The sequence below is a fragment of the Lepus europaeus genome, chromosome 4 (assembly GCF_033115175.1).
Source record: "Lepus europaeus isolate LE1 chromosome 4, mLepTim1.pri, whole genome shotgun sequence".
Classification (NCBI taxonomy): domain Eukaryota; kingdom Metazoa; phylum Chordata; class Mammalia; order Lagomorpha; family Leporidae; genus Lepus; species Lepus europaeus.
The window spans coordinates 28,766,656-28,778,834 of record NC_084830.1 but is presented as its reverse complement, the minus strand read 5'-3'; positions in this window follow the sequence as shown (position 1 = coordinate 28,778,834).

Below are 12,179 nucleotides of genomic sequence, written 5' to 3'. Positions count from 1 at the left end.
TTTAGTTAGTTGAATTTTCTGTCTGTGCTATCACAGAATAGTGAAGAATACATACATACAGGATCATCCTTAATGATAATGATCTCTTATAAGTAAGAGTGGGGACTATATAGATGCAAGGCTAGAAACTTCTACACTTAGCTTTATTTATTCTACATATTCTGCATGTTTATTGGTGGGTCATTTATGGAACAAGTGCCAAATTATTTTTAAAGATTTTTTTTTAATTTATTTGAAAGATAGAGTTAGAGGTGGGGAGAGAAAGAGAATCTTCTATCCTCTAATTTACTCCCCAAATGGCTACAATGCCGTGACTGGACTAGGCCGAATCCAAGAGTCAGGATCTTCATAATCCAGGAGTCAGGAATTTCATCTGGATTTTCCATATGGGTGGCAGAGACCCAAGCACTTGTACCATATTCCACTGCTTCCCCAGGCATGTTAGCACAGAGCTGGACATGCAGTGGAGGAGCCAAGATACAACCTGCAGCCTATATGGGATGCTGGCCTTGCATGCAGTGGATTAACCTGCTGGTCCCTGAATTATTTTTATGAAGCTTCTCCTATGATATTTATATTGAAGATCAAACATATTTTGACTTTCTTAAATAAATTATAAAATTATGCATAATATTGTGTCTTATTAAGAAATTATCTCAATTAATTATACTTAATGGCATCTGCATGCTTTCCTTCATTTGCCATTATAGTGTTGTTTTATTTCTGTTTTAATATTTTTTATACTTCCAATCATATTAACACCAATTATATTTATGCTCAATGATGTTTAATGTTAATGCTCACCATCATGTTTTAAATTTAAATTTAATATTATAAAATATGGTTCATTTCTCATTATAAGTAGTTTAGTTTCAAATGCTTTTTCAATAGTAATTCATTTTTTATCTTGTGGTATATCATATTTAAATAGCTGATACTAAAACTTAAAAATGTTGAATATAGATTGTATACATATTTTTTTCTTATATCATAAGCTGTTGAATATGTTAGTAGTCTTTTAAATGTTTAAACTTAAATGATTTTTAGGCTGTATATTTGAATTATACTGTATCTTTAAAACAGTAATTAAAAAGCATATAATAATGGAATGTAACAAATTTTACTATATCCTGGCAAGTAGCTATTCAAGGTACTCATTTTTCATAAATTCCTCTGAGTAATCTCTGAATTAAGTATAGCTATGTGTGAGTACATTTAACATATTTATCTTACAATATAATTAACATTCTTCTTTAAAAATTTTATTCATATAAATGGGTAAAACTTTTCATATATTTCATATATACAGTTTTAAGAACATAGTGATACTTCATACCCTACCATCTCTCACTCCCGCACTCCCATTCTTCCTCTGTCTTCCTTTCTTATTTATCTTTAATTTTTACAAATATACACTTTCAATTAACTTTATAATCACAAGCTTAACTCTCCACTAAATAAATAATTCAACAAGAAGAATGTAGAAAAATCACTGTTAGTATAGTATAGAAAAAAGCTAATAACAATAATCAAATCTCACAATGTCAGTTTTGCTCATATACATTATATTTCTTTGGTGCTCTGTATTTTAGTTACTACAAATCAGGGGAAATATTTGATATTTGTCTTTTTGTTTGACAGGCAGAGTTAGACAGTGAGAGAGAGAGAGAGAGAAAGGTCTTCCTTTTCCATTGGTTCACCCCACAAATGGCCGCTACGGCCAGCGTGCTGCGCCGATCCAAAGCCAGAAGCCAGGCGCTTCCTCCTGGTCTTCCATGTCGGTGCAGGACCCAAGCACTTGGGCCATCCTCTACTACCTTCCCAGGCCACAGCAGAGAGCTGGACTGAAAGAGGAGCAACCAGGACAGAATCTGGCTCCCCAGCCGTGACTAGAACCCGGGGTGTTGGCACTGCAGGAGGAAGATTAGCCAAGAAAGCCGTGGCGCCATCCTGATATTTGTCTTTTTGATGTTGCTCATCTCACTAAGCATAATGGTCTCCACTTGTATCTATTTCTATGTGAAAGACAGGATTTCATTCTTTTCATGGCTGAGTAGAATTTAATCATGTCTATATACTGCAATTTCTTTATCTAGTCATCAGTTGATAGACATCTGGATGGATTCCATATCTTAGCTATTGTGAGTGGAGCTGCTATAAACATGGGGACACAGATAATTTTTCTGTATGCTGATTTTATTTACTTAGGATAAATTTCTAGGAGTGCAGTGGGTGGGTCAAAAGGTACATCTATTCTCAGATTTCAGAGGAATCTCCATACTGTCTTCCATGATTGTACTATTTTAAATTCCCATCAACAGTGTATTAGGATACCTTTTTCTCCACATCCTTTCCAACATTTGTTATTTTTTATGATTTTTGGAGGATAGCCATTGAATTGGAGTGAGGTAAAACCTCATTGTAGTTTTCCTTTGCATTTTCGTGATGGCTAGTGGTCCTGAGTATCTTTTCATGTTTCTGTTGGCCATTTGTATTCCGTCCTTTGAAAAATGCCTGTTCATATCCTTAGCGCATTTATTTACTGGATTTTTTTTTTTGCTGTTGGTGTTAACTTTCTTGATTTCCTTATATATCTTAGATATTAATCCTTTATCAAGTGTATAGTTTACAAATATTTTGTACCATTCTGTTGGCTGCTTCTTAACTTTGTTGAGTGTTCCCTTTGTGGTGTAGAAGCTTCTTAGCTTAATCACCTTTGTCTATTTTTACTTTTATTGTCTTTGCTTCTGGGTCTTATTCTTTGCTATTCTAATGTCTTGCAATGTTTCCCCAGTGTTTTCTTCTAGTAATTCTGTGGTTTCAGGTCTTAGATTTAGATTCCTCATCCAATGAAGGTTGATTTTTGTAGAGGGCATCAGGCAGGGATCTTGTTTCATACTTCTACATGCAGAGATCCAATTTTCCCAACACCATTGTTTGAAGAGACTGTCCATTCTCCAGGGAGTGATTTTTATCTCATTTGTCAAAGATTAGTTGGTTGTAGGTACATGGAATAATTTCCGGAGTCTCTAATCTGACCCATTAACCCATTGCTATTCTTGTGCCAGTACCAGGATGTTTTGATTATAAATGACCTGTAATATGTCTTGATCAAGTATTGTGATGATTTTTTAAAATTTATTTTAAAGACAGAGTTACAGAGAGAGGTAGAGACAGAGAGAGAGTACCAGGCTCTTTTGATTATAAATGACCTGTAATATGTCTTGATCAAGTATTGTGATGCTTTATTTTTTAATTTATTTTAAAGACAGAGTTACAGAGAGAGGTAGAGACAGAGAGAGAGGTCTTCCATCCACTGGTTCACTCCCCAAATGGCTGCAACAGTATGAGCTGAGCCGATCTGAAGCCAGGACCCAGGAACTTCTTCTAGTTCTCCCATGCAGATACAGGTGCCCAAGCTCTTGGGCCATCTTCTACTGCTTTCCCAGGCCATAGCAGAGAGCTGGATCGAAAGAGGAGCAGCCAGGACTAGAACCGGTGCCCATATGGGATGCCTGCATTTCAGACCTGGGCTTTAACCCATTGTGCCACAGTGCCAGCCCCTATGGCTATATTTTTATTGCTTGGTATTGCTTTGGATATTCAGGGTCTCTTTTGATTATATATGAATTTTAGGGTCCTTTTCATAGATCTGAGAGGAACATCTTTGGTATTTTGATTGGGATCACATTGAATCTGTAAATTGATTTGGGTACTCTATACATTTTTTTTTTCTTTTTCTTCCTTTTTTTTTTTTTTTTGACAGCCAGATTTAGACAGTGAGAGAGAGAGAGAGACAGAGAGAAAGGTCTTCCTTCCATTGGTTCACCCCACAAATGGCTGCTACAGCCAGAGCTATGCCGATCCGATACCAGCAGCAAGGAGCTTCTTCCAGGTCTCCCACGTGGGTGCAGGCACCCAAGCACTTGGGCCATTCTCCACTGCCTTCCCGGGCCACAGAAGAGAGCTGGACTGGAAGAGAGGCAACTGGGACTAGAACCCGGTGCTCAAATGGGATGCTGGCGCCACAGAGGATTAACCAAGTGAGCCATGACGCCGGTCCCCACTATATACATTTTGATGGTATTGATACTTCCAACCCATAAACATGGAAAATGTTCCTTTTTAAAATGTCTTTTTAATATTTTTCCTTAATATTTTGTAATTTCATTGTAGAGATCTTACACATATTTGGTTAAATTTATCCCAAGTTATTTAAAATATTTTGTTGCTTTTGTGATTGGGACTGATCTTAGAAGTTCTTTCTCATCCCTGGAATCATTTGCATATACACATTCTATTGATGTTTTTGTGTTGATACTTGTATTCTACAACTCTACCAAGCTGTCTTATGAGCTCTAATAATATTCTAGTGGAAACTTTTGGTTTCGCTGAATATGAAATCATATAATCTACATACGAGGATAATTTGACTTCCTTCTTTCTCCTTTGTTCTCTGTGATTTCTTTTTCTTGTCTAATGGCTCTGAATAAATTTCCAGAACTATATTGAATGGTGAGAGTGGAAATCTGGACTGGTTCCAGATCTTAGTGGAAGTGCTTCCAGTTTTTCCCCTTTCAATATGATGCTGGTTGCAGGTCATACTCTGCCTTGATCATGTTGAGGAATGTACCTTCTATATCCAATTTGCTTAAGGCTTTTTTCATGGAAGTATCTTATATTTTATTAAATGCTTTCTCTGCATCTATTGACACAAACCTATGGTTTCTGATCTTCAGTTTGTTAATGTGATGTGTCAAATTTATTGATTTTCATGTGTTGAACAAACCCTGCACATCAAGAATAAATCATACCTGGTCCAGGCAAATGTTTTTTGGCTATATTATTGAATTCGGGTAACTAGTATTTTGTTGAGTATTTTTGCATTTATGTTCATCAGGAATGTTGGTATATAGTTCTCTTTCTCTGTTGTATGTTTTTTGTGCTTTGGAATTAAGGTGTTGCTGACTTCATAGAAGTTTGGGAGGATTTCCTGCATTTTGTTATTTTGAATAATTTGACAAGAATCATGACTAGTTTTTTAAAAGTTTGGTGAATTTCAACAGTGAAGCCACCTAGTCCTGGACTATTCTTTTTGTGAGAGTCTTTACTATTGATTCAATTTCCAAGATGGAAATTGAGGTTTTCTATATCTTCATGGCTCAATTTTGATAAACTGTGTCTGGAAATCTATCCATAACTTCTAGATTTTCCAATTTGTTGGCATATAGATATTTTTAGTAATTTTTGCTAATTATTTATATTTCCATGGTATTGGTTCTAACATATTCTTTTTCATCTCTGATTATATTAATTTGAATCTTCTCCCATTTTTGGTTAGTTGGGCCAGTGGTATACCAATTTTCTTTATTTTTTTTTTTAAATTTAGCTCTTGATTTCTCAGATCTTTGTTTCATTTTTTTGTTTCAATTTTGTTTATGTCTTCTCAAATTTTTATTATTTTTTTTCCTTCTACTAATTTTGTGTTTGTTTTGTTCTTTTTTTATTTTAGGTCCTTGAGATGTATTCTTGGATCATATTGATGCCTTTCTAATTTCCAGATGTAGGCACTTGTGTTCCTCTTAATATTGCTTTGGCTGTATCCCCTAAATTTTTACAAGCTGTGTTGTCATTTTCATTCATTTCTAGGATTTTTTGATTTATTCTATGACCCAGTATTGATTCAGGAGTATGTTGTTTATTTTTCACGTATTTGCATATATTTAAAGTTTCTTAAGTTATTAATTTCCAGCCTCATTCCATTGTAGATAGTAAAGATGTATAGTATAATTTTAATATTTTTGAATTTGTTAACACTTGTTTTATGGCCTAGTACCTGGTCTACCCTATAGAAATTTCATGCACCAATGGAAAGAATGTGTATTTTGTAGCTATGAAATGAAATATTCCATAGTTATCAATTAGTTCCATTTGTTCAATAGTATAGATTATCTCTGTTGTTTGTTTATGGATTTTTTTTCTAATTGATCTGTCCAGTGATGAATGTGGAGTGTTGATGTAACCCATTATTATTATACTGGAGCTATATCTCTCTTTAGATCCATTGATATTTGTATTAAATAGCTTGGTGCCCTTGCATTGAGTATTTTATGTTTACTATAATCACCTCTTCCTGTTGAATTGATATAATTCATAATTCCCTTCTTTCTCTCTTTTAACATTTTTTGTTGTAAATTATATTTTGCCTGATTAATCTGCCACTGCTTATTTTTAATTTCCATTAGCATGGAACATCTTTTTCCACCCTTCATTTTTAGTCTATGTGTATCTTTGTTGATGATGTGCATTTCTTTTTTTTTTTTTTTTTTTTTTTTTTTGACAGGCAGAGTGGACAGTGAGAGAGAGAGAGAGACAGAGAGAAAGGTCTTCCTTTTGCCGTTGGTTCACCCTCTAATGGCCGCCGCGGTAGCGCGCTGCGGCCGGCGCACCGCGCTGTTCCGATGGCAGGAGCCAGGTGCTTCTCCTGGTCTCCCATGGGGTGCAGGGCCCAAGCACTTGGGCCATCCTCCACTGCACTCCCTGGCCACAGCAGAGAGCTGGCCTGGAAGAGGGGCGACCGGGACAGGATCGGTGCCCCAACCGGGACTAGAACCCGGTGTGCCGGCGCCGCAAGGCGGAGGATTAGCCTGTTGAGCCACGGCGCCGGCCGATGTGCATTTCTAATAGTCATCAAATAGATGATTCTTCTTTTTAATCAATTCATCCTGTCTATACTTCTAATTGGCACATTTGGGCCATGTAAGTTCAAGGTTATTATTGATAAGCAATGAATTTGTCCTGCGATTTTTCCATAAATATCCCAATTGTTTGTTTTGGATTTTCTTTGTACTTTTGCTAGGAGATTTTGTGCCTTCATATTCTTTCATGATACTGACCATCTTTATCTGTTTCTGTGTGTGGCACATTCTTAAATATCATTTTTAAGGCTGGATGAGTAGTTTCAAACTCTTTCAATTTATTTGTTTTGGAAGGTCTTTATTTCAATTTCATTTATAAATACAAGATTCACTGGTGACAGTATTCCGAGTGGACATTTTTCTTATTTTATGCCTTGGATGATGTCTCTCTATTCTCGTCTACCTGTAGGGTTTCTGATGAGAAATCCGCTATCATTCTCACTGGAAATCCTTTGAGGTTAATTTGGCATTTCTCTCATATACAGTTTAGGATCTTTTCTTTATGCTTTGCTTTTGAAAGTGTGATGATAGTGTGTCATGGTGAAGATCTTTGCTGATCATGTCTATTAGAAATTCTATATGTTTCCCATATTCAGATATCCCTACCTTTCTCCAGATTAGGGAAAAGTTCTGCTATTCTTTCACTGAAGAGTTCTTTTAATTCATTCTGTCTTTTCATACTTCAGAAACTCCTAAGACATATATGTTTGGTAGTTGGATGGTATTCCATAAATATCAAACACTATTTTTTGGTTTTTCTATTTTTTTAAAATCTATTTCCAAAGACCCATCTTCTAGATCATATATTTTTCTCCCGTCTCATTGAGTTTATTGTTAATGTTTTCCACTGTATTTTTTGGCATAATGACTTTTTTCATTTCTAATATTTCACTTTGATTTCTCTTCAATATCTCTTACTAAAGACAGAATTTTCATTCCATGTCATGTATGAATTTCATTAACTGTTGTATTTGCTTTTCTATGTTTTTTAGTAATCTTATGATCATTATTTTGAATTCCTTTTCAGCACTTTATCAATCTCTTCATTCTCACATTCTCATATTGCAGCTTTATTTTATTCCTTTGGTGGAGTCATATTGTCTTTGCTCATGCTTCTTGTATTTCTTTGTTTATTTTTAGGTATCTGTGTAAACACTTGTTTCTTTTCACCTCTGAGGGTTTTTACCTTTGGACAGTACCTTTACGACTTAGTGGAGTGTCTCTGCTCCTTCACTGGATATAAGCAAGTATGTGCTGGGGGTTGGTGGGGGAAGTTGAGGAGTTCCAGCCAGTGCTTAATGTTAGGGCAAGAGTTTGGAGTGACACTGCAGTTGAGCATGGTGGAGCTATGCTAGGATCATCAGTGGGGGAGAGGATTAACCAGTAGGCTGTCATGTTCATAGTCTGAGACTCATAGCCAAGGTAAAGGAACTGCCCAGGGCTAGACCACAGTGTCTGTGCACTCCACATACTCAAGTACATGAACTACACGAAGCATCTATGTGCTTCTCAGTTTGAACAAGGAGTTATCCATGGTGACCCACCTCAGCATTCTGAGTCTCTAAAGACAGATCCAGTAGTTGCCAAAAATCCAAGCCACACCCCATGCCCTATCTCATAATCACAGGATTTCACAGCCACAGGCACAGGGCTCCTACAGGCACAGGGCTCCCACAGCCACAGCCACAGGGAACAGAAGATCCACTCTCAGTTCCCTGAAACTCCCAATCCATGGAGAGAGCCATGGCATTCCTGAAGCCAGCTGCCTGCTTGACAGAGGTTGGTCAGGGCTCTGCTTTGATAGAGTCAGGGACAGGGGGAACAATGTGCCCTTGCTTCATGGACCTAAGGAAGCACCCCACCCCCTGGCAACCTTCCAGAGCAGACTCAAAATCAATGGGGACCATGTATTTATCCCTCCAATAAAATCCCCCAGTCACATGCAGTCCACAGCAGCCTCTACTTGCCTTATTCAGATTGTGCTTCCTCCCTGCTGGTCTCTGGGCATCTTGGTAGTGAGAGGAGAGGAAACAATGGGCTGTGTTCCCCTTTCATAGGGTCAGGTGGTTTCCCTGTCCCTCAACTAGCCAGGCAGGGTAGACTCCAATTAAGTGGGGACATTGAGATTCTCCCTCAGGCAATAGCACCGGTGGCAAGGGTTGCTACAGGTTTCTCTTACCTTGCACCAAGAAGGCGGTATCTCCTCCAGTCACCTGCTGTGGGAGTTGCTGGTGGTGTCCCATTTGCTAATTATACGTCCCTGCTGCTCCACGGCATCTCTCTTCTTTCTGTAGACACTCCACTGCAAACTTCTCTCCAACTGCACTCTTGGAATATGGTTTCTCCCCTGCTCTTCTGGTATTGTCCCATAGTCAGAATCAGCATATCCTTTCCCTATTCAACCCTCTTGTATCCTCTTTAGTATAACTTTCAGTGTTTATATTTATACTTTAAGTTTAGAGAGTTCTTTGCCTATTGTTTTGAACTTTGTTACTATCTCGGTTGTTTTTTTTAATATTTATTTTATTTATTTGAAAGAGTTAGAGAGAGAGAGAGATGGGGGGGGTCTTCTGTTCATTGGTTCACTCCCCAATTGGCTGCAACAGCCTGATTGGCGCAGTTTCTCTCTCTCTCTTTCTCCCTCCCTCCCCCACTCTCCCTCTCCTCTCCTCTCCTCTCCTCTCCTCTCCATGTAACTCTGACTCTCAAGTAAAAAATAAATTAATCTTTAAAAAAATGTATTTCTGCTGAACAATTATGTATTACCAGGTTGGACACCCATTCTCTGCCCTTCATACCTCTAACTCTTTGTCACATTTTTGTGACTCCTCTGTTCTCCTATTTTAAATTTGAGAAAAGCTTACTACTAAATTTGTTTTAAATAGTGCTTACTGTATTTTCTAGATATAGAATCTTCAGTGTAGGTGTTTAGTTTAGTGATAAAGCTGTCAATGGGGCCACCTGTGTCACACATTAGAGTACCTGGGTTCAGGTCCCTACTCCAACACCTGACTCCAGCTTACTAATAACGCAGTCCCTGGGAGGCATCAATGATGGCTGAAATTATTAGGTGCCTCCTTGGGATTGAGTTCCTGGCTACAGGCCCATCCCTGGCCTTTGTGGACATTTGGAGAACAAGCCAGAAGAAAAGAAGGCTCTCTCTCTCACGCTCTCATTCTCTTTCTCTCTCATTTCTCAGATAAATAAACCGTTTTTTGTTCAACAACATGTATTTAATACCTAGGATTATATTATAAATGTTTTTTCAGTGTCTCATTTTAACATTTATCCCTCTTTTCATTTCATCATGTGATATTTTTAGTCCATTTTTATTCCATTCTGCTACAATTTTATTGAAAATTATTTTCCTACTTTTAAGGTTAATAAATAGTCCCAACTTTTCCTCATATTTAATATGAGAAATAAGTTAATTATTTTTACTCAAAATTTGTATCAGTACAAATTTACCTTCTGTGAATTGCATGATTTTTGTTTGGTTCCTTTTGATGTTTTAATGTCATCATAAGGTGAATGGAATTCTAATACAATTAATAATAAGTAGTAGATGGGTAGATTATTTCCTTTGGACCTGCTATGTTTAGTTCACACTGAGCCCTTTCCTCCTGCTTGATATCATTTTCTAAAATTTTCATCCCAGTATTAAGTATTTGCATTTATTTAGTTTGACTCTATTGCTTTAGGTGGACATCCTGGTATTTGAAAAAAAAAAAAATAAAGAACATAAACATTGTGATCTCCATGTTCACGGTTCTCGGAACTCATTTCCCAAATTTAAATGTAAGCTTTAACTGTAGGAATTTAATGACTTGTGAAAAATATTTCACTGTTAGTTGTAAGCCTCCACTTTTCTACAGAACCCAAAATTATTTTCGTAGGTAATATTTAGCCATTCTATCATTGGCATGTTATATACAAAAGAATTATGATAGCAAGGGTGGTATATTTCATTGTTGCTACCTAAAATGTAGCATCAATATTGGAAAAATAAAAGCTAAAAGATTTTTGCAATGGCCTTAGAAAGTAAAAATGAATATATGGTTCTCCTAATCTAGTATCCAGATATCTCCTAATCTACTATTCTATCTATCTCCTAATCTACTACTGCCAGAAGGTTTAACTCTATAATATATCATGTAGAACAATGAATTGTCTTGGCTTCTCTCAGTTCTGTTCCTTTGTCATTCGATTAAGTACATTTCTTTCAAGATGGCTGGAAGGGATTAATATGACTCAACCAAAGATTGTGCGATGTGTTTTCTTTCTTTTTTCTACTTTTATTCTGACTTCATAGATTCTGTTGGAATTGAGAGAGGCTGTATTATATTCTATTTTTAAAACAAATTGGTAGTTGCTAACCCTAATTTTAACTTTATTTGAGGAGGCCAACTCTTTGAGAAAAGCACTAAAGGAAATATATGTTGTCAATCCATTTGTAAATTATTGGTTTGTGATAGACATGCATTTAAAATGTCATAGTTCCTTTTAGGGACTTAAAAATAAAAATGTTTTGTGGTCTTACCATTTTCTTTTTGGTTATTATGCATAGTGTAAGGAAAAGCATGCTCTAAAATATTAGTTGTTGAAATGGAATCTATGAATGTTGGAGCAAACATGTTGTATGCCTTGCGTTTACTTTGCTTTTATGGTGGCCATTGATAGAGGGATGTTCTGCACTAAGAGAAGTGAAAAATGATTCATCTATCACCAACTCCAAATTCATAAACTTGATTTGAACTCAGGTTCTGATTTCCCAGGTTATGACACCTGACATAGAATATGATGCTCACATTGCTTCTGTGGCGGAGTAATATGTAAGAGTCTTTGTGCTTAAAATGAAGAGCAGGGCCGGCGCCGCGGCTCATTAGGCTAATCCTCTGCCTTGCAGTGCTGGCACACCGGGTTCTAGTCCCGGTTGGGGCACTGGATTCTGTCCTGGTTGCCCCTCTTCCAGGCCAGCTCTCTGCTGTGGCCAGGGAGTGCAGTGGAGGATGGCCCAAGTGCTTGGGTCCTGCACCCCATGGGAGACCAGGAGAAGCCCCTGGCTCCTGCCATTGGATCAGCGCGGTGCGCCGGCCACAGCACGCCAACCGCGGTGGCCATTGGAGGGTGAACCAACGGTAAAAGGAAGACCTTTCTTTCTGTCTCTCTTTCTCACTGTCCACTCTGCCTGTCAAAAAAAAAAAAAATGAAGAGCAGAAATCAAGACATTTCATATAATGACCTTAGGAAGTAAGTCAAGTGAAATAGGAACACCATGCAAATTAAAAGTGTTAAATAAGTACAACAATAGGAATGACACAAATACAAAATTAACAACAATTTTGTAAATATTTCAGGAACATAGAGTTGTGTAACAGTGGGAAAATCTTGTATAGTATTTGTGTATACGATTTAATTTATAATCTGTGTCAATCATGTCTAGCCATAGAATGTGTGATCATAGATCGCTTCATTTGGGAC